This window comes from Strix aluco, chromosome 3 (genome assembly GCF_031877795.1).
Source record: "Strix aluco isolate bStrAlu1 chromosome 3, bStrAlu1.hap1, whole genome shotgun sequence".
Lineage (NCBI taxonomy): Eukaryota > Metazoa > Chordata > Aves > Strigiformes > Strigidae > Strix > Strix aluco.
The window spans coordinates 22,640,400-22,665,094 of record NC_133933.1 but is presented as its reverse complement, the minus strand read 5'-3'; positions in this window follow the sequence as shown (position 1 = coordinate 22,665,094).

Genomic DNA, 24,695 nt, shown 5'->3' with positions numbered 1-24,695 from the left:
GGGAAATGATTTTATACAGTTAATCTCAACATCAGGAAGATCAGTGATGAGGAGGTCCCTCCATTCCCTCTCCATAACAGCAGAGCTGGTCTCAATACCCTGTCACCACACCTACTATCTGTTGGCCAGATTTTAAAAGGTGTTAAAAGTGTAAAACCCCAAAGCACCCAGGAGCCATATCAAAGAAAGAACTTAATGTCCAAAGAGGGACTCAGAATTTACGTGCCGTTATGAAGATGTCAGGAACAGAGACAGTAAGCAGGCCTGATGCCAGGGAGTGTGTAATGCTCTCCTGTAGAAATGAAGAGTCATCGCTGCGAACGCCGCAGTCCCGGGAGGCCGGCAGAGGGACACAAATCACCCTGAAGCCCGTCACTATTGCAGTGAGCGGGACTCTGCCATTCCCTAGCAAAGAAAGCAAGGCTGCTAGGTAGGATGGGTGGTGATGCAGACATATCAAAGATGGGACGGGGATCCTGCAGGTTTTTTGCATTGCTAGGCCTTCTTTTTTTTTGTTTTCCACAGTGGAGGATGATTACTGAAATAAGGAGAGATTTCAGGTTGTGATCTGCTGCAAAGGGTCAAGCTGGTTATTACTCTTTCTGTATACAGGCTCCCATGTCTTGCCAAGGGACAGGGTCACTTCATCCCTCCTTCCTGGAAAATATTTAGAAACCTGACCCTGCTGAGAAGATCACAAGAGGCTTGGAGGACAGGCGGCGTGTTTCTGCTTTCCTCTGCTGCTGTCTCACAAATCACCATACAGTGGCAATGCTCGGCAAGGTCATATGAGTTATCAGTCTTTTATTTGTGGGAGATTTTACCAGGTGTCCAACACATGGATGATAGCCATCCGATTACATGACTTCCTCCACACGAAGCCTTGGTCCGGTGCGCATGTATGTGAGTGGGGAGAAGATGCAATGGGGCGGTGCTCCACTGACCCAGCTGAACAGGGCAGACAGTGATCCAGCTGCCAACTCTCCTGTATTTCACAGTAGGTGATTTCAAGTCAGCTTTCATCCTCAGCTGAGGAGGTAAAGCTGGAACCATTTCTTTGGCACAGAAAAACATCGCAACAGCTGTCTACCAGGAGAGGAGATAAACATTTGGGGGAGAGTAGCTACTCCAATGCACGTGGACTTCATCAAACAGTCTGGGCTGTCCCTATTGTTTGTGAGCACTGGATGAGAACAAAGACAGATTGGGCTAGAAAGGGCCCCACACAGAGACATTCAGAGCACATACAGAATAGTACAGTTTAATGGCTACACTGGATCACCATTTTTTGATATAATCAGAGGAATCTACTAGCTTGGGAATATATATCTATATATACACACACCTGAGGCCCAGATGAATTCCCATAACTGTTTCTGTTTGGTTGCACTTATCAAGAGATGGAACTGGTCCATCACAATTGTCACTTCACAGACAGGAGAGTGAGGAAAAATCTTTGTAGCATTGTTGGTCCTTTTCATTTGCTGTTCTTACAGCTCTGGGTGGGGTTTCCCAGCTACAGTCAACACAGCATTTCCTTGAAGGTCTTGGAGCTGATTCAGTATTGATATCAATCTTTTAACAGTACCACCCCCTGCTCAGGAGGCACACTTTGGGATGTCAAAGGTGAGCTTATTTAAAGGAAAAAATCTACTCTCTTTTGTTCATAGGCATCTATGCAAAGACGTTTATCAAAAATGCTAAATTCAGAGGGAGCAGAGAGCAAAAGTCAAGCAAAGCCTGGGGGAAGAAACAAGTGGCCTACATAAAAAGGGGAGTCAGGACATGGAAGCCTACCCAATAAGTAGCTTCATCCATACCACTGAAATGGTGGGGGAGAGGCTTGTTTTGTGATCTTCCTGACAACCTAATAATACTTGATTGTAGTCAAACACTCCTGTGAAGGCAGAGTGCACATAAGATTGGGAGGAGAGCTCAGCAGATATGTGACCCTGTTTAAACCAGTCTTCAGGATGGAGAAACCTTGAGGAGGCAGACTTCCAATCTGGTTTCTGTCCAGCAGCAATGACGTGTGGGTGGCACCACCTCCTTTAAGGCACAGTGTGTTTCAACAAGCGAAGCTTGTGAGAGAAGCCTGCACCTGATGAAACAGAAAATGCCTAGCTCCCCTTCTGTCAATGCCTTAGAGGTCTGTGAGGGGGCTGTCAACTCGGAGACCGGCTGTACAGCTGAGTAAACAGTAACGGATTTGCCTCTGGGACAAACTAGGAGTGATGATGCATGGTTTATTCCAGGGCATTACTGAGACCACCACAGAAGTGAGAAAGGATTTCTTTCCTCCCCAGGTACAGTAGTAAGAAAAAGCTGGAAGCTAACTGCAGATCTTACATCAGAATGTATAGTGATGAGACTGTAGGTACGCAGTATCATGCACACAAAGATTTTAAAGTACTTTGCTAAGCTGAGTAAGCAGTGCAGTTCTCGCTGCAGAGATAAAAATTACGAGTACAAGAGAGGCAAAGCAAATGATCTGAAGCACCTTGTCCTGCCAGAGGAGGAATGGCAGGGTTAGGCCAGAAAGTGCACGGCAAAGAATCTTCCATTTGTTGTGCTCTCCAGGCTCCAGTTTGGCCAAGATCTCAATGGAAGGATGCTTGGGGGCTTTCATGTGGTCAGTTGCTCATATGGCAAATAGTATAATTATTCAGCACTTACACAGGACCTTGGCCTTACACAGGACAGGTTCCAAGTTAATCTAGCAAGGGACTTACTAGTAAAGGTAGCCTGACTCACTCATAAGCCAGTGAAATAGGTGAAAACAAGAAGAGTAAGGAGTACTACAAGTTTAAACTGTAGAACAGCATGCATGTAAGCAACCCACAACATGACTGATTCAGTTTTTATTTCACTGGGACTACACATGCAGATTGCTCACATTCGGCAGAGGTGAGCAAGTTTTCTTCCTAGATTTGCAGGACATGACACAAGGGGCATACTGGCCTTCACAGAAAGTATATCACAGGCAGGCAACAGGGCATCAACAGTACCTCAGCAGGGAGATGAGCTGCAGCAATGACAACTTGATACGGACCTGTACACCCAATAGAGCACAGGGTGGAGGGCACGGCAGGCTATGTTCTGGAAGAGGAAGGCTTTAAGGGAAGAGTTGGATACTCCATGTGTTTTGAGGGGTCACAGAGCAGGAACAAAGCAAACAAAAACAGTAATTTGCCAATAAAGCGTGGAAGAATATTCCATCATTAGTGTTGTTGCATCATTATTAGTCAAGCTTCTAGGCATCTGCTAATGTGACAGCTAATTATTATTATTACAGTGTTTAGACAGATTTTTAAAAGGCATCATGTAGGTGCCTCACTCCCATTCATTTCAGATTTAGGCAACAGGGACTTAGCTCATAGTCCAGCCTCAGCCTGGAGTGTGGGAGGCTAGATGAAGTGATCATCTCTTCATGAATCTCTAACCAGCAAAAAGCAAATATACTTTCACAGGTGCCCTGTTAAAATCTAGACTGGTTTGGAAAGCCTCCTTAGACCAAACTAACCAACCAATCTAATGCTACATCTTAGTCCTTGAAAACCGCATTGTGAAAAACAGTCTCTACCTCATGCTAAGTTCTGAACAGGAAAGACTGTAATGTACCTGCAAAGATGTGTTGTGCCTCCTCCCCTTGTGGTCAGATACATTAATCATATAGCAATGAAGAGAAGATAACAGCAATGACAAGTTACCAGCATGGCAAGACAGGGTTTATTTTAATGGAAAAATACTGCTGTAAGGACTGCAGACGTGGGAAACGGTCTGTTACCATCAGCAGGAGAGCTGGGTGTTGGGCCCCCTCCAATGTCACCTTCACAGGCACAGTGCCATGGAAAAGCTGCTCTTTCATGGGCTACGCTAGTGTGGCCTCTAGGGAGCTATCAAGATAACTTCCTTACAGGCCAGTTAGTAAGGCTAATGCTGAGGGTTTGGAAGGAGCCCTGAGAACATGTGGTCATCTGCATGTCCAAGCATACCCTGTGGTTTAGTAGAGCTTAGGACACCATCAGGCTCATAATTCACATGGTGTGGAGAGATGACAGGAATGCCTAGCTCATGCTTACTTACACCACCAGCCACCCCTCACCTCCACTGACTAACTCAACAGCATTCAAAAGGCAAATTCCAGAGGGATGAGTAGATAGATATGAAGAAACCCATAGCAGCCAACAGAAGGGACCCATATAAACCCATTCCTAAGATAAAGAGTTGCAAACTATAAGTAGATATATTCGTGATGAGACTCATTTTTGCAAGTATACCTAGACAGCTCTGCGCGAGTGAAGTGCCACAAGTAGCTGGACCTCCTTGCAAAGAGTGCTAGACTGAACTGCCTTCTTCCAGTAACTTAAATGAGGGCAGGCCTAACTCCAGAATATTTGCCAGGAAACAGCAATGGCCTGCTGTTCCCAAAGGCAAGCCAGGAGCCAAAGGCAATCCCAGCACAAGCAGTGCCCTCAGTGATGGAGCACAGTCCCACAGGACCTAAACACAGCAAGCAGGGGCAGATGCTGGTAGCAGGCTCCATCAAAATCCCCAGACACAGCAAGCAACAAACCAGCTTCAGGCTCCACGCAGGAACAAAAGGGAACAGAACCAGGACTGGAGACAAGCTGTAACATACACCTGAGGGACCCATCCAGGAGAAAAACTACCTACAGTGGAGGTCCACAGCCCATCCTGGAGGCAGGGCCAGAGGCAGGGCTGCAGGCAGGGCTGCAGGCAGAGCTGCAGGCAGCGCTTCAGGCAAAGCTGCAGGTAAGCACACCTGCAACACAGCTCAGGCAGGAACTGAACAACTGCTCAGTCCAGAGCTGAAGTGCAGCCCTGGAGCCTTCGGGCAGGGGCTGTGGGTGGAGGCCCCAGGTGAGGCTGGTCAGTGCAATTAAGGCCTTTTAGTGTCCCCAGGGCCATGACTATATTTTAGAGTTACAATGGCACCACTAACTGAGAAAGTGGATGATAGGAACAGGTTAATTTGAACTTCTCACAGTACAGCACTTATATTGGAATTTCCTAATTATTGTCTTTTTAAAAAATCAACTCTTATAATTTAGTATGAGCTTTCTCCATGAAAATGTACTGACCTTGGCCTGGTGGAATCTCAGGTTCAAATCTGATCGGTTTAGCAAGAGAAACATGTTCTGATCTCATTCCAATTCCTTGCTGATTTTTGCCCAAAAAATCATGCACATGCTTGGCAGTTTCTAATTCACTTTGGAGTGATCAAATTTTAGATAGTTGAGAACAGTCAAGTAGCAGCACATCACAAGGACTGGGATGCTTTTAAACTTGATAATCGATTGACCTGTGTTTCCTTCTCTTCCTGTCTCCCCAGTACCAATTCAGTAGAAATATCTCAGAGCCCTTCTGTACTTTTCCTCCCCTGCGAGATAAAATCTGAGTTTGGGGTTTGTCTGGCGTTTTGTTTGGTTTTTTTATACCTCAAGCCAAGAAGCAAACTTTGAACCTCACAGTGTGCAGACAGTGTAACCGCTTGTGAGCAAAGGGCTTCTCCCAGGTGGTGTAAGTCCTGAGCAGATGTATTTCTGTTCAGAAGACTTCTTGTGGGCAGCTCTCAAAGGAACAGAACAATGCAGTACTCCTTCCCCCAAAATAGCAAGTAAACAAGATTAATCCAGTGATGCTTACACACAAGAAAATGGGAGCTGATGTAACAAACGGAACAGCTCAGGACTAAGGACGGAAAAGCAAAATGACAGAGCCAAGAGATGGATTAAAAATAAATAGGTCAAAATCTGTCTGAAACACCAGGAAAAGCTTTCCCTGGCAAATTCACTTCAGCACCTAGTAAGCAGCTGAAAGCAAAGTTGAACCATGTGTCAGGCAGGTGAGTTTTCTGTGGTTGTTAATTACCCCCCTCCCCGGTTTCTGGAGGCACCGTCAATGACTGTCGATAGTGTGTGAAGCATCGTGCTCCTGCCTACATCCCTAACTTGTAGGACAGTGATGCATGCATAACTGTATGGCACGTTAAAGTGCTATACAGCCGTCCACGGGCAGCCCACATACTGGCATCTGTGCTAGCTCACGGTTACTAATAGTCATGGTTAGCTGCTGAAAAATGAACATGGTGGATCTCGGGGTGGGGGGCTGGGTGGGTGTGGAGGGGTGGAGGTTAGGGTGCAGTGACTCACTGCATACACCCGTGAGCAAAGCGTCAGCAAACCAATTGGGATCGAACAAGAGATGGTTGCTAAATGATCAATTTAAGTTAATCAAGACTTCATTATTCGTGGATTTTTATTCTGGGTAACGTGGGAGGTTCTCTTTTGTGTGGCATAGCTCTGTCTACATTGACTCATCACACTTGAGGGCAAATGATCCTTAGCCCTTGTCTTAGCTGTTAAATTACTGCTACGCATCTTGTTTGTTTTATCTGTTTCTCAGTTCTTCGGCCCACACCCACAATCTGATCTTATATTTGCATGTAGGCAGTGGCAAGCTCCAGCTCTGAGTTAGCTGTTGAACACAGAAGTCTAGGTAATGCTGAAACAAAGCTGAGAAACATAAATTAAATTGAAACCTAGAGAAATTTGTCTTGACACCACTGCTTAAAGTAAGCAAACAGCACACAGTGAGCTGAAATAACCGTGCATTTGAAAATAGCCCGAGACACTACGTTAAGGCAGGAGACCACCTTATAAAAGAGGCCTTTTATGCATATCTCACTGTAATGTCATAACCCAATGATTTTCTTGCCTCAAGCAAAACAGCATTTGGGAGTTTCTTACAGATTGTTCCTCCTTGTTGTGCACAGTGTGCTTGATTCTCCACTGCTTTGCCTTCTGTGGAGCCACTTAAGCCTGGGCTCAGCTACGCCATTCCACCTCTCTAGGAGAGTGTTGTAGAATTATAAATACTCAACATGAGACAGAGCAGTTTAGAAATCAATTTTTGGCTCATGACAGCAGCTCTCAATCTGAGACCCATGGCATTGAGAAATTCTTTCCTACCAGCTGAGTAGGACTCAGCTTTCCAACTAACACCGATCTTTTTCCATATTTCTGGAAACCAGCATATGTCAAGTGGAAAGGCAAATATAGGAAATAATTTCCTGATGTTACTCTCCTGTTAGTTTTACATATAACTGTTGGAGCCGTAGCAAGACTGAGCTGTGGCTGGGAAGGGAAGAGGAGGCCATCTGTGCTATGATCAACAGGAGAGAAGGTCTCCACAAGGCACTCAAATGGGTCTACGCCAAGAAAAAGCCTAGCAGAATGCAAGGGGTTTGCTGTTGGTCCTACAAGCGAATCACCCTTAGTGCTCTGCATGATGGCGGAAACCCATCTCAGCTTATTTTTCTGTACAGTTTGATATATTAAAGCAGAAGGGAGGTAAAGGAATGGGTTGCATCCAGTCACAGAAGTCAGGAATAAACATCCCTTCAAACTCCAGAAGCAGCATAGACAGGGATGTGATGAGTAGGTGCAGTTTATTTCTCCTGTCTCCTGTGCTTGCTGTGACTGCAGGCTTTCGGGACCTGCACTGCACACCACCTTGCACTTTGGCAGGCATCAAGGAAAGCAATTCCAAGCTTTGTTCGCAGACATTTTCCACATCTTTCCTATTTTCAGCCTTGACCCTGCCCTCTGAGGCCCTCACTGGGACCTGGGAGCTGAAGGTGAAACATTTCAGGTTGCAGTTGTGAACATACTTGAATATAGCCTGCAGACCGGTTCAGATGCTAATAGGGTTAATCTATTCCCAGGCGGAGTAGTCTGCTGGCAGGGATTTGCAAGGCAGTAGGGGCGGTACCAGATGTGAGGGAACTCATTAACTCACCGCATGCCCCGGTACCACAGAGAAGCTGTGCATAATTGGTACCTTATTTTAGCAGGGAACAGTTTTTAGAATGGGGTCTGTAATTAAGAGCTTAGATTAAATCCACCCTGATCTGGAAGAGAGATGCAAAGAAAACGTCTGGGACTGTCTGGTACCATAGTGGTCTGGGCTTTATCCTTTCTTGAAGCAGAGGGAAGAAAACGTTAAGGAAACCAGACATTTCTGTCACAGAGTTACCCTGATTTTGTTAGAGGCAAACAGAAGCTTTTCCTACCCTGAAACAGTGTGAATTCTGATAAGTGCTTATTTTTAAAAGGAGTGATTCATAGATACTTATTTTTATTTAAAGATGAATTGTTTTCTGGGGGATTTAAATCTTCCTTGACAGTGTTTATAACTTGAAATGCCACAAAGCAGGGCTGTCACATAGCAATTGGAGGATAATACTGATGAGAAGAGAAAGAGAAACTGGCTATTCTCATTCGGCTGTCTGGATGGGAAGGAGCTGCAGACAGCGAGCAAACAGAGCCACGTGAAACACTGCTAGAAGCTCGAGAGGTCACCTCTGTTGCTAGGCAGGATCCACTTAACACAAGCAAGGAAAGGAAAATTAGCCTTAAAAGATAATTTCAGCTTTAATAATTCAGCCTGATGCTGACACTGAGGCACAGATTTGATCTTAGATGCTGATTTTTATTGTGGATGTAACCTTCCCCCTTTCTTTTTCTCCCCTAGCCCTATTTGCTTTGAGTGGTGAATGATTCTCAGCCCAAGCTCATGATTGATGTTGTCTGGAGTCAGCATCTGTGCTGGTGGCCCCCCTCGTGATCCCACCAGTGGAACTAAACCACCTGGAAAATTTGGGCCAAAAGGCCTTGTGTGGACAGCCCTCCAGGGAGACAGCGCTTTTTAATTAACTGGCAAGAAATGTCGGTGGGGAATGATCGCCAGTTCCATATGAGGGGAGCAATCCCAGCTGCACACTATAATTTCTGTTACCTGTACAGAGGAAAAATCTCACAGTATTAGCCCTTTTTTTCCTCTCAGGAGCTAAAAATATGCTCTTTGAAAAACACAGAGTGATACTGGTTTGGAATGGGAAAGGGAAGAAGCAAAGAAATCTGGGACCTACGTGGAGGGCACACTGACAAATTTGCAGAATGTTTTCAGTGACAGCAGTTCTCAGGGAATATTGGGTTCTGAAAATCATCATCATCTGTCCCATAAGTAATTATTTGAGTGGATTAGTCACTACTGGCTTTGGCAGGGCTTTTCATTTCATTTCATTTCATTTCATTTCATTTCATTTCATTTCATTTCATTTCATTTCCAATAGGAGGCTGCAATCTCCAGTCCTGTCAAACCTGCTTTTGGCACACTGGCCAAAAAGAAGGTTCATGAGGACAACATCGGCTCTTGCCTTCTAGGCAAGGGGTCAGAAGAATACTGAGTTGCATTCTGGGGGGACAAAAAGGAGAGATGTTTGTTCATGTTAGCTTTGGACTGTTTGTTTGGTTTTTGTTTGGTTTGTTTTTTGTTTTTTTGTTTTTTTTGGGTTTTTTTTCTGTACAGTAAGAAGCTCATGGGATCAAGTTAAAATGTGAAAATTTTCTTGGGAAAAATCCAAAACATTTCCAGCTTCTTGGGTTATGGGGTCCTGGTATCACACAAAGGTGGCTTGCATTGGGCTAGTGAGGTGGATCCTACATTGTCTGCTCAAACCTTGCTGCTGTAGAGCAGGACTGGTGCTTGCTCACCATGAAAACATGAGGCTGCCAACTTTAGCCCCCTCAAGAGCTGCACCAGGGCCCACTGAGCCATCTCATCAGCTGGGCAGCCAGGGGAGCGGGGCTTGGTAACCTCGTCAGTTGTACCAGAGGAGATCATCCCAACGCAAGACTCACCATCCAGAGAGAAAATAAATGTTGGCTTGAAGAAACATGATCAGTCACCATGTCTGAGGGAGAGGGGTTGGAGTCTGAGATTGTTTGATTGTAACTCTTGGGAAACCCTGAAGAAGTCTTGCACTCAGATATGAATTCAGCGGCTCTCATTCACACTTCCAGCAGATGTTTATCCAAATGCCGTTAACTGCTGTTTGCAAAGGGATTAAAGGGTACAGGATTCACTGGGGTATCTATTACCTATAGATGGGTTTTAACCATTTCAAAGTGTACTCGCAGTTTGCACCATACAGTAAACTGCTCTTGGTTACTCAGTTACTTTTTCATGCTTCCACTTTTCTGAAGGATGATCTGCAGATCCTCCAAATGCAGTGAAATATACTGGCACATTTCATCAGTGTTGATTCCCCGAAGAAGCGCTGGGAAACAGGATTTAGAGACAAGAGAGCTGAGCATGCTGCATTTACCGACCATATGCTGGGATATTTTCTTTCAGACTGGGCTCCAACAGTAGCTTGTATTCTCAGGCATAGAAATGGAAATAACACAGATTGGGAGTAAACAGCATTCAAGAATCATGTTGAGATCTAGCATGCTTTCTTTCAGAGAGGGAAGCAAAAGGAAGAAAAAAAGAGAAAATGAGATAAGGGCAGATACCATCAGAGGCTGTGGGATGAGCCACAGTTCTCACTGGCATCCCAGCAAAGGGGAGTTTAAAGGTGGGATTTGAAGGAGGATAATTTGCAGATGTTTATAGGGAAGATGAAATTATCGTGGCTGTAAGAAGGAAACAGTCTGTGGAACTGGCTGGTTGCCAAATCCCACCATCAAGTGACTTCTGGTGAGTAACATAGTCCAGGGTTATGCCAGAGTTTGCATTGCTTCCACGTGCACGCAGGAGAGAAATAATGAAACACATTGCCTTACCTCTTCAGCTGGTCACAGGACTGCTCCTGCCTGTTCTGATGAGGATGAGCCACTCACTGCTGTGCACCAGTTCCTCACCTCCACTCAGCCCGGTGAAACTCGTTCTGCCCAAGACTGTAAGGCAGCTGTGCTGGGGACAGGGAGAACTACGGAGACTCCAGGCCAAGTACAGGTATTAGTCACTGCAGGGACCAAGCAGCCAGGATACTGCTTACAAGGAGCCAGGAAAGCAGCTGTTTTGAAGGACCCTCTTAAAAACCTGGATTCCTTGGTGTAACACAAATTGTGCAGAAATTTGTCACTCTTAAGCCTGAGCCTAGTTTTTTTCAAAGGGAAGCCCATCAACCTGCTCCAAAATGTGCTCTCTGCCTACCTTGACTGCCCCTCTCTTCCAGCATCTACCACCCACAGATAGACCCCTCTCCCTTTTCCTCTCCTGCTGAGTCCACTTCACCTTGCAAGCTGCTGTGAACCTGGGAGCTTTCTCTACCTCCAGCCCTCATCTTACTGACCAACCTGCTTCTGCTCCAAAGGCCAGATACCGTTGGTGAATCTGCATGGTTGAGGAACTGGAAGGAACTAATACCCAGAGGGAAGCCCAAGCTGCTTTGGGTCAATGAGATATTAATTTAGATTCCTCTCTTTATGACATTTTGCAGGGATATTGTGATTAATGTTTATTGCAAAATTAATTATCATATTATATACATTATCAATATTTATTATTGAGAAAACCCTGTGGTGCTTGTTACAAGCGTGCAGTGCTTGGCTACTACAACATAATCCACAGCTGTATTCCAGCTACAGCTGAGTTACCTTGTCTCGGAGGCAATCCCTCTGTGTGATGCAGAAGCAGAATGGCTGCAATCTTCAGGGCTGGAGTCAGAGCCGGTGAGGATGGTGGGGAAGGAGGAGAGGAGAAGGTCCACCACATGACAAGGTATGCCCTGTAGCAGAGTTCTGGACAATGCAACCAGAATTCTTGAAGGAGAGCAGTTCAGTTGCCAGAGCTAGGAGTAGCAGGTATGGCAATACTTCTTAGGGCTTTCACGGCTTTGAAGCCAAAAGAGACATGAGGCTGTAGCAAGCAGTTGCTGTGCACATGCAAATGTGTATTTGCTATTCTAAACCAAGAAGGACAGTTTAGCCTGGTTTTCTGAGGAAGCGAAGCTTACGCTCTCATGCTGTTTGTCCATCTGTTTCCCCTTCGGTTGTTCCCCAGCAAATCTGGAACCCATTGGCCAAGGTCAGCCGAATTTGACAGCACGACAGTGGGCACGTCCCTCTGTGGAGAGCCAGGAGGCCTGATGAAGGGGAAGGCAGGGATAACCCAGCTCTTTAATTGGGAAAGGCAGCAGCCAACTGGACCTGAGCACCGGCTGGCCTGTCAGCCCATGCTTGGCTCTGGGTCCACCACAGCGTGGCCCAGCCACAGGGACTGGGTAAGACCTTAGTACCGGTGGGTACTAAGTGTGCCTGGTGGGGAGAATTTCCTTCCTAGCCATTGAGCTAATCAGCTTAACCCTGCAAGAGGACATCTGATAAGCTTCAGCTCTCTAAGAAAATCTCACAGCTATTTTGTGTTTGGGTGATTAAAAGTATCCTGATAGGAGATGATACATTATTAAAACCCTAATTTTCTCAGGAATCTGTGTTTTGACCTGACAGTATTTTGAAGAAACCCTTTGAGGGATGTCTTTCTGCAGAGCAATCACAATTGTTATTATAAACACATACCTCTATCAGTCCCTCTGTCTGACCTCACACCATCAGATAAGCAGGCTTAGCCTTCAGATGTCTGTAGGGATTACTTTATATCTGTCCATAGCGGTGACTGGGATAAAGTGATCTTTTCTGCAAATACAGTTTAGCCTTTAGGAAGTTACTGCTTACTCGTGTGTTAACCTCAGATACGAGCAGGTGACCAAAGACAGGCAGACTGCAGCTTGCCTGCGCTAGTGAGCTATAAATAAAGAGGAGCCTGCAGCTACAGTTGCCTGTGCTCTGCTGCAGGTAAATATTTGTCCATGTAAGTTCAGTGAGGGCAGCTTGCATTCAAATGGCTGACCACAAATCCCCACAGCAGACTGCAATAAAAATGCTTTGGTGGCATCAACTCACACAGGGTATTAAGACTCCCAGGGAAAAAAAAGAGTCCAGTTCATTTTCTCAGTGACATGTTGTGGGCACAGGAAGCTAGTATTTGATGCCAGAGACTCAGATAATGAAGGGTCAGCAGCCAGCTCAGGACACCACCAACCTCCACCTCCTAGGCTGAGGCAAGAGCAAGTACTTCTAGATCATCCTAAGCATATTTTAAATATCTCAAACGGTAAAGATTCCACAGTCTTCCTAGGCAAACCTAGTATTTGTGATATATTTTCTTTCTAATGAGTATTGCATTCTCATTCTCTGATCTGCATTCTCCCTGAAGTGCATCCAGCCTCTGACATTGGTTACAACTGACCCCGTTCTCAGGAGCTGCTCTTCTGTGTCCCAGTGACTTTCCTGGGTTGTAAATCTGACAGTCTCAATGGTTTTGAATATCCCACTTCCCTAATACATTCAGGATAGGGATCACTCCTGATTCCAGCTTTTTACAGATTTCTGACGTGAAAAGCTAAGGAGCAGAGAGGCCACGGTGTGGGACACGTTGAGAGAACTCCACTTCCAGACTCCTTGCAACACCCCTGGGTTTTTGCATAACCACAGCAGGTTGGCTGATCTACCTTCTTCTCCTCTGCTCCTTTCTGTTCCCGTAAGTAGTAATGACAACAAGTGCAGAGAGGGTGTGCATTATAATAGCAGGTGGATGTCCAATACCAGCTTATTCACATAAACCCTCCCCAAACATCTGGGGTTTTTTTGCCACTGTTTGGGACAGGATAGTAGGCTGTATGGTTTCATACAGCACAGCAATTCTTATGTCTGGGAGTTTGTTTGTTTGACTTGGAATAAGACAAAACCTTCATAGTTTGGGTAGGAACATCAGAGCCCATCTAAGATGCTACTCAAAAGAACAGTCTGTGGAGGCATATTCGACAGAGAGAGTGTGGGTCACTTGGGTAGGATGCCGTGCAAAGGCAGAGAAGGCAGAGAGCACAGCACTGAGGAGCACAAAAGGGGTGACCCCACTACTCCTGCACCATCACCACTCCCTGACACTGCTTTGAAAACTCCTCTGTCAGCAGCACCAAAACCTAATTTCTTACCTTTGCCTCTAAGGCCTTTTGTGGCCTCTTTTCATGCAATCCAGATGTCTCCATTTAGCAAAGGACAACAGTCTCGTTGACTAGACGTTCTTTCCACTCTGCACCATGCAGCAAAGGAGCTCCTCTGTTTAAACACCACGACATCACGTTCAAGGGCATCCTATAAATTCTTTCCTAAAATTCTTCTGTCATAAGATCTATGGAAAACTCAGTGAGAATTAGACCGATGGCATGTGCTAAACATACTGCCAAGCACGTAACTCAGCTCTGACCCACTACTTCGAGCACGGCTGCCCTGTGAGGTAGCATCTCTGTTGTCTTATATCTCACACTGGGCTGGGTTGCTGGCAACATGGGCCACCTTTCTCTTCCATCTTTGTACAATGGGTACCTCAGTACAAAACTGGGGCTCTGAGCTGAGATGCATATAATAAGCAAGTTGGTTAGAGCAAAATGGAGAGCAAGTATCAGTCCTTTTTATGTCAAAAAGCTCTTGAAGCTTTGTTAATACAATTTCAGCATTATTCTTTATGAAACAATCCTACTTAACCAAGATGACCCACCATCTCTAATTTTAATGTGGTTTTATAAAATGGATACGTTTGGCATGTCATCTGGAAACATTACCCAGGGAGGTTAAAGGGGTGAGGCTTTTGGGTTTAAAGCATCCATTTAGTGGATAGATAAATGAATTGACTAAGTACTAGTGCATTTGTCATATGGCTATTATACCTGGTTTTTTTTTTTTCCTGGGCTGGTTATAAGCCATTGGTTAATGGGGTGGAATTAGATTTTTACAGAACTCTGTGCAGATAATTTTCTTGGAAAACATTTTGAAGAGCCTGCCTGTCCAGAATATGAGATGTGATGTTCCACTGCTGTCTGATTGATTGCTCCTCAAACAGCAGGACTGCGGCTGCCAGTGGTAGCCTGTGGCTCCTCCATTAAAGTTTCTACGCTAGCACAGGAGAGCTGTAATAAAGAGAAATGACACATCAATGTAGAAGCAGGCTTAAAGCCCTCAGATCTGAATATCATGGACATTAAGGAAATCAAACATTTGATCTAGAGCAGGGCTACTTGGCCTGGGGAACCTGAGGTCCAAAATCATCACGTCTTCAAATTCTGGGTGCAGACTGTTTAACTTGAGCTCATCTGTCCTCGTGAGAGGAATCCAAATAAAAAATAATACCACAGAAACTCCCTCACAATAGAATCTCAGAGAAATGTAGAGTCATCTCAAACAGTATAAATACTAGGTAATATAAAACCTGTCTGGACGAAACACTTGCTATTGAATATGCCAAAAGCTATCCTGCACCAGTGGGAGCAGAAGCGGGGAGAGATTCCCCATTTTACCTATATTTTCCCATAAATGTTTTCCTCTGAAAAGCCTTTCCCGTATTTTAACATCTCATTTAGTCAGGCTGAGGAAGGCACATAAGGAAATCTCTAGGACGTTCCAGGGTTATGAAGTATTTCATCTCCAGGACACCATTATCTGAAGTCAGTTGAGACACTTCAGCCAGAAATAGGTTCCATCCTAACAGACAGTAAAGGGAACATATGATATCTTCTAGTTGCTAATTGACAGAAGTCCAAAAAATCACCACCAAGAAGTTGCAGACAAGCTTTTTTTAGCCCTATCAGTGAGGCTGAAGGATGGATGAACCACAGAAATGTTCTACAAAAGGTGAGGGGCAACTCCCTATACACTCACCAGAGCTTATCAGCCCCAGGAAGAGGTCTAGGAGAGGATGGTGTTATTCCTTCTGTACATATCTCCTTTGATGCTCTCTTTTTTATCAAACAAAAATGGTCTTCTCTTTCCACTGTATATCCTTGAACTTACATATGTTCATTACCAAGCTCTTCATATCATCCTATTTTGCTCTTTTTCCCTTGCTTGTTATACTTCCCTCAGCAAACAGAGTCTCATGATGCTCTCTGTGGCTGGGAGGAGCTCCCCCAGCACACCCCCGGATCTCACTTGAAATCCTTCTCAGGAAGCGCGAATGCTTAAACAAAAGTTGGCAGCGCGTAGGCTGACATGTGCCGCTCTCATGTTCGCTTGTCTGGTAGCTCCTGCTTTTAGCCCCCAGCCAGCCTGTGCTCTGCCTTGGAGACTCTTCAGGAGCGTGTTGGCCGTTTTGCTCTGAGTCTGTGTCTCAGCTGGCATGAGAGGGTTGGGTACTCCAGTTGGTACCCCTATATTTTATGAACATAATATTAATATTGTGAATAGTGAGATGCTTTAGGACCATGGCTTGATAAGTTCATTCATGCTGAACTGGAAGTGGACTGGGGCCCAAAATAGCCTGTGAATGCTTGACCAGGGGAGGCCGAGACAACATGCACCCAGCTTCCTAGCAGGTGCTCATTTATTTTGCACACAGCTGTTAGAGGTCAGGGCCTATTTATTGGAACATGATGTGACTGTGTTGATTCTGTTAAAATACAAAGAACAGTGTCATCCCAGTGACACTGAGAATGGTCTTTTTAATGAGGTGAATAAATAACAGACTGTCTCACTGGAAACCGGTAACGGTGTCAGTACAAAACAGGGGATAATAAGAAGGAGGTGCCTGCAGCTATCGTATTAGATTTGCTCTCTCTAGATTTTGTCTCAGAAAGCCCTCACCACTTTTTTGGGGGTCCTGCAAAATGCAAGTGTTCAGTTTTGGAACTGATACTCATAGAATCATGGAAATGTTGGCTGGAAGTCCCCTCTGCAGGTCTCCTGGTGAAAATGTCTTCCCTAAAGTCCAGCCTGGGCCTCCCAAACAGCGAACTGTGGCCACCACCTCTTGTTTTGTCTGCTACTGTGAGAAGTATCTGCCGTCTTTGTATCTCTCATTGGGGGGCTCTAGGCCACCACTAGTTCACCTCTCAGACACCTCTTCCCCAGCCTAAGCAAGCCCAGCTGCTTCCATCTCTCTGAGGGTGTGTGTCCTGTGGGCCCCTGAACACACCGGCAGCCCCCACTGGGCCCTGCCAGTTTCCCCACATCCCCCTCGACCTGGGAGGGGGAGCCAAGAGCACACACAGCAACCCAGGTTTGGCCTCACCACCACCAAACCATCCAGAATAACTAACTTCTCTCAACACTGGCTGCCTTCCTCCTACCCAGAAGCTTACATACAGGCTTTCTGAGTGAGGAGTTGCTGTCAAAAGCCCCTCATGGGTTCTTTTCCTCCATGAAGTTGTCCAGTTGCTTTTTGAACCTCTGTAAAGGTTTGTATCTACAATTTCTTCCATCAAGGAGTTTTACAGATTTCTTGCACAGTGTGTGAAGAACCACCTCCTTCGGCTTGTGGAGAGCTTCCTAATTACAAGTTTAATTTCTTGTTCTGGTACAAGAAAGCACAATGAACCATTGTATAGTATTTATCGTCCACCTGCCCTTCATGATTTTATAGATCTCTATAGAAGCAATAGCAAAAGTGAAAATATGCGAATAAGACAAATGCTATATTCTACTTCTCTGTGCCTTTGTTCCCTGCAGCATGTGACTCCTTGTGCTTCATTTGAGTGTCAGCTTCTTCTGTTTCCTTCTCCTTTGTTTTTATGGCACTTCACCAGTAAAGAGCAACTAGGAGTAACTGAGGCTATAAATTTTCCTGCTCATTTACCTGCATTGTTCTGGCAATTGCTTAATAGTAAACAAATGATGTACTGACACACTTTAGACAGCAATGTTCACAAGTCTAATTCCTTGCCTTTGAAAGACAGGCTAATACAATTTTCCTCTGCATTCCTCCAGGCCAGAGAGTCAAGTATGGCCACAGGCAGAGGTGCTATCAAGACCTCCAGCTGGATTATCATCTGAATTTCATTAGAATTATGGATAGTGCTGCCAATGAAGTTGACTGGGGAAAAACAACTTAATCTGTTAAAGAGCTGCAAAAGAGAGCTGTAATTCTTTCTGAAAGATTGCCTTGGCTCTGCTAATCTGGTGTTTGTGTTTATGAGGACAGTCAGTATGCATCCTCAAGCAACAATTTTAATGTCTGGTCGACATTTCCTGTTTACATGATTTAGAAGTCACTGATCTTGCATGCAGTTTGACATTCACCAAAGAACAGGGCCTGAAGGGAAGGAGATAACCTGCAGGTTAGGAACAACCATCTGAACTTTACAAAAACACCCTAATCTCAAGAGGAATTTTGCTAGAGCAAGGGATTCAGGCTGAGTCTGAGGGAGTGGTATACTTCTAAGCCACCTGTGAATCTGACACAGGCAGAAAGCCTTCAAGTCCTCAAAATTTTTGTTCATTCATTACCTGCTAGAAGGTAAGCTGGTCATCTCCATGTGAGTGGGAAAACTGATGCGGAGTATAGCTGGTGATGTCCTGCTAATACTGAAAGGAGGGGTGCCCACTCTTCCCTCTGTTGACTCAGTTACCCTGAGTCTGTTGCTAATGGAGGACAGTGTTTGTCTTGCGAGCAAGAGCTGATGGTGCAGAAAGGACAAGCAGCCTCTGTATGGGAAGTGGAATTATCAGAGGGCTGACAGTTACCCTTGCCAGGGACTTTTCCCATACCTAATAGCCTATCCAAAGCAAACTAAACTGTATATTTTGGGGCCATAAGGTTAAAGGTGATTCTATTTAATGCAGAGGTGTGCCGATAGGGAGGCGGTCTTGACTGTGAGATTTATTATGCTGCAGAACCATCTCATATGGAGGAAAGTCCCTAGGGCTGCAACAGGGAAGAGTCTGCAGAAGACTATGAGGCAGCAGATGCTTTGGATTAACTGAGTGCAAGCTGCTGTTGGGGTGATCCTTGTCCTACGGTTTAGAAAAAACATGTTTTTTTGTGCAATAAGTGGTAATTCATAAGGGGAACTGCATCTCGACTTCCCTCATGCCTTGGTGGAGTCTTTCTTCCTAAAATTATTGAATGGCACCACCTCGTGGGTGCTTGAACACAATGAGATTTTTCCATCTTTTTTCCATGTGTTGACTGCAGGGGTACATTTGAATAGTGAGGCATGCAAAGGTTGATTCATTCTCACGCTGCTTGTCAAAGACTAGGCAGTCATCAAGAATTGGTTTTCTGCTTGTTTTCTGCCAGCTGACAGAAACAGATTTTAGTGCTTAGTGTTTGACTTTCATGGTTTAACTGATTTTGCCTTTGCTAGTGTTTTTATTGGAAAACTGTAAACAGATTAAAACTTTTCAATTATCGAGGAAATGCAGAGGAAAAACACTGAAATATATATTAAAGGTCATCTGTCCTGTACACAATGCCTGCCTTCTTTCCCAGATGTGAAATTCATGTGCCAGCCAGTCCATGCATCACAAAATTCACTAAACTCATGAAAGTAAGGTGTAATGGGAGAATTTACCATATGTACTGTTGTGTTTGCCTTTAGGGATTACCCTGGCAATGACAGCACATGTCCTTAACAGCAGAGTTTCAGGGAAGCATCAAACATATGTTCATGAATAGAACAACAGCCCATGTACAACAAGTCCAAGACTTTTCAGAAAGCATTGGCTGCCTGATATGTATTTTATAGAGCAATAGTATACATGTTATCATGGGTATGCAGGAACCCAGGATGCAAAATAGCCACCAATGAGAGAGTCGGTGTAATTGTACATGTATGGAGTATCAATTTTTTTCTGGTCAAGTGGGATTATCAAACATCTATAAATCCCAGACAACATAGCAGCTCCTTGAAATCTACCCAGATAAGATTTTGCAGAGGGCTTAAAGAAACGAAAAGCCCTCTTGTCCTGAAAAAAAAGGAAATATTGTAGCCTAGACTACATCAAGAAAACGGACCAGAATCTTAAGCAGAATATAGGCAGGTGAGCAAATTAATCCACTTCTATTTCCCATGGAGATAAACACAATAAAAACATAAATAAATACAAATGGTTAATCTGCCAATTAAGTTTTTCAAGCCTGCTTCTCAAACTCAATTTCAGTTTTGGAAAGAGTGTTTTGCTTTTAAAGTGTTGCCCACCCAGCCGTGTACCCACCCACGGGCTTTCTGGGCATAGTTACAAGGGCAGGTTGTGCTGTGTGAGGGGTTGTGCCAGAGACATGCTGAGAACCCATGGGCAGAACCAAGTGGTCAAAGCCACATGGTGCACAAAGTGAGGAGGGTGTCAGGAAAAGGGACGAGGAAAACTTGGCAAGGTATCAGAGGGGTTTCTGAGAGCAGGCGTTGGGATAGGAGTGAGAAGGGACAAGGTCAGCCAGAGCAAGGCTCTGGGCTCTGGGCTCTGGTCATCCTCCCGTCCTTCACCGTCTGCCTGATGTCTGCTGGCTGGTTCTGTCCCTCGAGGCTGAGAGACCTGCAGGCAGGAGCGGCTTACTGCATGTTACCAGTAAGCTCAGTCATCCACCAGGGTCACACCATCTTAGGTGTTGTGTGAGCACAGAATAAAAGACAGTCCCGAGCCTACGACGCGACGACAGACCAAGATGTACAGAGAGGAAGGTGTGTTATGAAAAGAGTTGGGTGGCGTGAGAGGCAGTAATATCAGCACCTCAGCAGTCTAACCTCTGTTGAGTGCTTTTTCCAGCCATGACAGCAAAAGAGAGCTTAAAGCAGGGATCTGAAAGGGAAAAATGAGGCAATCTTAGAGACATCAATGGGGATTTCCTCTTCACTGTCCTGGACATGCCAATGTGGGAGAAAAGATGAGGATGCTCACTTGGAAATTCAGAAAACTGATGACAGCAGTGACCTCCCTGGATCAGAGATGGATATCAATATCCAGCTGTTGAATGGCAGTGGTGGGAAGGATGGGGATTTACAAGCTAAGGAGATGAGCAGTGAATGTTTGCAACCACGATGAAAGGGAGTGAGGGAGCCCCTCTAATGGGAGAATCCAAGAAAGGCCATCAGCTGGGAAAATGATCCCTGTGGCAGCATTCAGGATGGTCACAAACATGAATCAAGATTGTCCCAAGAAACGGACAGTATAGCATAATTTATACTATGTAAGGAAAAAAATGGAGAAAAAAAATACAACAGTTTCTGCCAAACTGATTGCAAGAAAAGTCTTTCCTGACTTGACATCTGGTGATGGAATCAAGCCTGAGCATGTGAGCAGAACACACCAGTCATGCACACAGGAGACTTTAAATCAGGTAGAAAAGTGTATTTCAGATGCTTGTATCCCAGGCTCCAGAACTCGGTGTTCATTCAGCAGGTGCTAGGGAGCGTCACAGACACACTGATATGCTCATATTAAAATATTTGCCCCACCTTTTGTGTGAATCTAAGGTAGCCAGAAAGACTTGTAGCATGTTAAAAAAAATACCATAGAAAGGGGAGAAATATTGACTGCCTCTGTTATTTGGGGAGATCACTAACTCTGTGTCTACCCGAGTTCTCAATTTGTAAAGTGAGGGGTGAATAGTAATTCTTCACTCTTATAAAGAGTTGCATGACAAAAATCATGATGGTTCTGAAATGTCAGCATACCTAAGACAGGGAACCAGATTAGTTTCTGGCCCTGATATATAGTTACACCAATTTTTTACAGTTTGCAGATTCTGTTTTAGCACTGAGCTGCCAAATAGGACAGCGGACCAGCAGGGCCGTGCAGGGAGAGGATGGCTCCAGCTGCAGAGCAGACTTGCTCATGACAGTCCCCTTCTGCAGGAGCCATGGCTGTCGGGAGGACAATGCCTCTGCCTGATGAAGAGAAGTCCTCACTTTCACAGATGAGGAAGATAATGCATATTAGCCATCTGTAATAGTTTAACACTTTCAATTTTATGATGCAGCAGCACATTCAATATTTCCACCTATTTATGTAGTGCTTTTAGGGCTGTATTTGACAAGCTTTAATGTAAACATGGCATTGCTGGCACACAGACAGCCTTTTTTTTGGCATTGCTTTTCGTGTCTGTACATAGAATGAGTTGATGTGTGACTCATGTAAATTCAGATTTTTTACTTCGAGCAGATGCGGCCCCTCAGTGTGAGCCTGAGAACAGTTGGGATGTTGCTGGGATTTTAGTTACAAACCTCCAAGCCAACAGTTTCAAATCTGGGTTAAAGTTAGATGCCTGTCTCCATGATAGATGGCTTATTTTGAGAAGGAGTGAGTCCTGACAACTGGAGCTGGTTGGGAGAATGAATTTCTGTTTCACAATGATTTGATTTTCAGGATATTTTCAGACCACAGATCAAGATCTAAATCTCTGAATTCAAACATCATTTAGAGATGAGCAACATTTGATCTTGCTAACATCAAACTCTTGGAGATCCCTAGCTGCTGCCTGTGTTTAGCCAGGCTGCTGGAGGAACGAGGAGTCCCAGCTCTGTGTCACCTGCCGGACAGATCTGTGGGATGGCAGGAGTGAAGGCTGGCTGGGAGCCTTACTCAAGGGGCTGCGTGGTTCCCAAGTGCTCCAGTGGTCGGGGAAAAAGCCAGCCTGTGAGCCCATGGGCTGTCCTTGGGACTTGGCATGGAAGGGTTGTGCTAGGGCTCCACAGCAGCCCTGAAGGTGAAAGGAGCAGCGAGAGGCTGTAATGGAAACCCTGATTGTTCTCCAGCCCTGCTAGGGTCAGACCTCACCAGAGGCTTTTTTTGAGCTCTTCAAAGAAGCACCATTTCCATAAAAACATTCCAGTCTTCCCACTGAAGACTCCAGTAGCTTTGAACAAGCAGTCATGGTCTTCAGTGTGCCCACAGTGGAGCCGACCTTCAGAAGGTGAGGTGTGTGCACATCACAGTGCCACCCACACCCCCTGAAGCAATAGCTCTGAGATGAGGGAGGAGTCCCCACTCATGTCACACAGGGTGGCTGCTGAAGTGTGTGAAGCCACGCGAGGTGTCTAACAGTGGTGTTAAGTCAGAAGCTCCAGGTTACTTTCCCTGGCCTCCAGCTACTTTTGTGGAAAGGTGAGTAGCTTCAGTAGGTCCTTCTAGCAGCTCTGTGTAGGTGTCTCAGACCCTTAGCCCATCTCAAATGGCACTAGATGTTGCATTTAGGGATGGCAGCCCCCTGTGAATAGTCTGTCACTGTCATCATCGCTGCCAGGCAAACCAAAGGATGCTGAGCTTTTGCCACCATCCATGATGCCAGCGAGAGCAGCAACCCCCCAGTCTAACTCCTGGCTGCCCAGAGCCTGGATTTTTGATTCACTGACCACAGCTTGGTGCAGAAATGCAAAGCCTGAGACAAGAAGGGAGAGGGGAGAAACCATGTTCAGTGTGCAACGCACATGTCAACTGCAGCATGTACTGCTGAGCAAAGGGGAGCTTGCAGTCCCAGAACATGAATATAGGCCATGGCCCTTCATTAGCCTGCATTAGTATTATTAGGGTGGTACTCAGAGGAATTTTGTTGCCAGTGATGTATCTCTCCTTTTGCAAATTATTTCATATCCCGTTAAGAAAAGAGAGCCACAGTGATGTTTTGGTTTAATTTCAATACCTCGCTATAGAGATCTTGAATGACTGTTTGCAAAGGCAGTCTGGCATGAGTCACCCAGAAAGGTGACTGTAAACACGAGTTTGTGCAGACTCCATTTTATGGAGGGAAAAAGTTTCATACTTCCTAGGTTTTCACTTAAAAACAACAAAAAAGTACACAAAAGAAAACCAGCACCCAACTAACATGTATATTGAAAATGTAAATCATCCTTCTAAATTCCAGCAAAGATCTGAAAGTTGAACTGATTTCTTTCTGCCTCTCACCTTGGTTTCTTTATAGTAAATGTTCTTTCCTTATCACCAGTTATCAACTTTATCAAAATGAGATAGTTTTGTTCATGATGGGCAGAAGACTCTTTTTAAATGGAATATCAGAGTGATTAACTTAAATCCTGCAGTATGCTGAAGCAATTCCACATCCTTTGGGGCATTATTGATGAATATTTCAGGATGTTTAATAAGGCACAAATAGAATTTGTTTTTCTGCCCTGAATCAACTAGATATATGAGCCAGAAGCTTCAGTCAGTGGCTTTGACTGTAAAGATCTCTCTAAATTCTCCTTTAGTGTTCAATTCAACAGCTGTTAGCTGGGATCTCACTAAAGGCTGTTATGCACTAACAGCTGTTTCAAGGTTTCTGATATTTGTAGTACTTGTATTGTCAGACAGCTCAGGGGTGTCCAGGATGATATTTTCCTGGGTGCTGGTGACTAACCATGAAGCAGCCCTCCCACAGAAAGTTCATGGTCCAAGCAAATATCGTACCTCAACGGATTTAGCGGGAAACCACTGTGGTCAAAGTATTTCTGAAGCATAAAAATGCTTCTCCTTTAAGCAGCCTCATGGAACTCCCTGCTTTCATTTTGCTAGTAATCCATCCGCTATTGAGCAAATTCTCACTGGCCAACTTCACATATACATTAAACCATAAAGAAGAAGGAAACAGATGACCAGTTGTAGGTTAGCAGGCTCTGATCTCATTATACACGGTAGTAGAAGCAATTTGTCACTGGCTGAGTCATCACAAGTGCTGTGTTCAGGGAATTCACTATTCCAATACAGTTCTTTGAACAAAGCATTAGAGAGAATAAAGTCCAGAAGAATCTTACTTGGACAAAGAACATTTTCAGGTATTTCTGAAGTGCTTATTGCTGATCAGACTGTGCACTTACCCCAGATTAAAATCCCATTGCAGAAAAACCCACTGGAAACTGTGGAGAACACAGTGGTGAGTGGTTATCTTTGGCTCTGGATGAAGTATATTTATGAGACAATGAAATGCAGGGCCTAGGAACTGGCATTCTTGATGACTGAATTAACTCTGAAGTCTTTCTCAGTCTCTGAGGCCTCAGAAGACACTGCAAAGACTTTCCTAATAAATAATTTTGTAATGATACTAATAATTTTGTAATGATA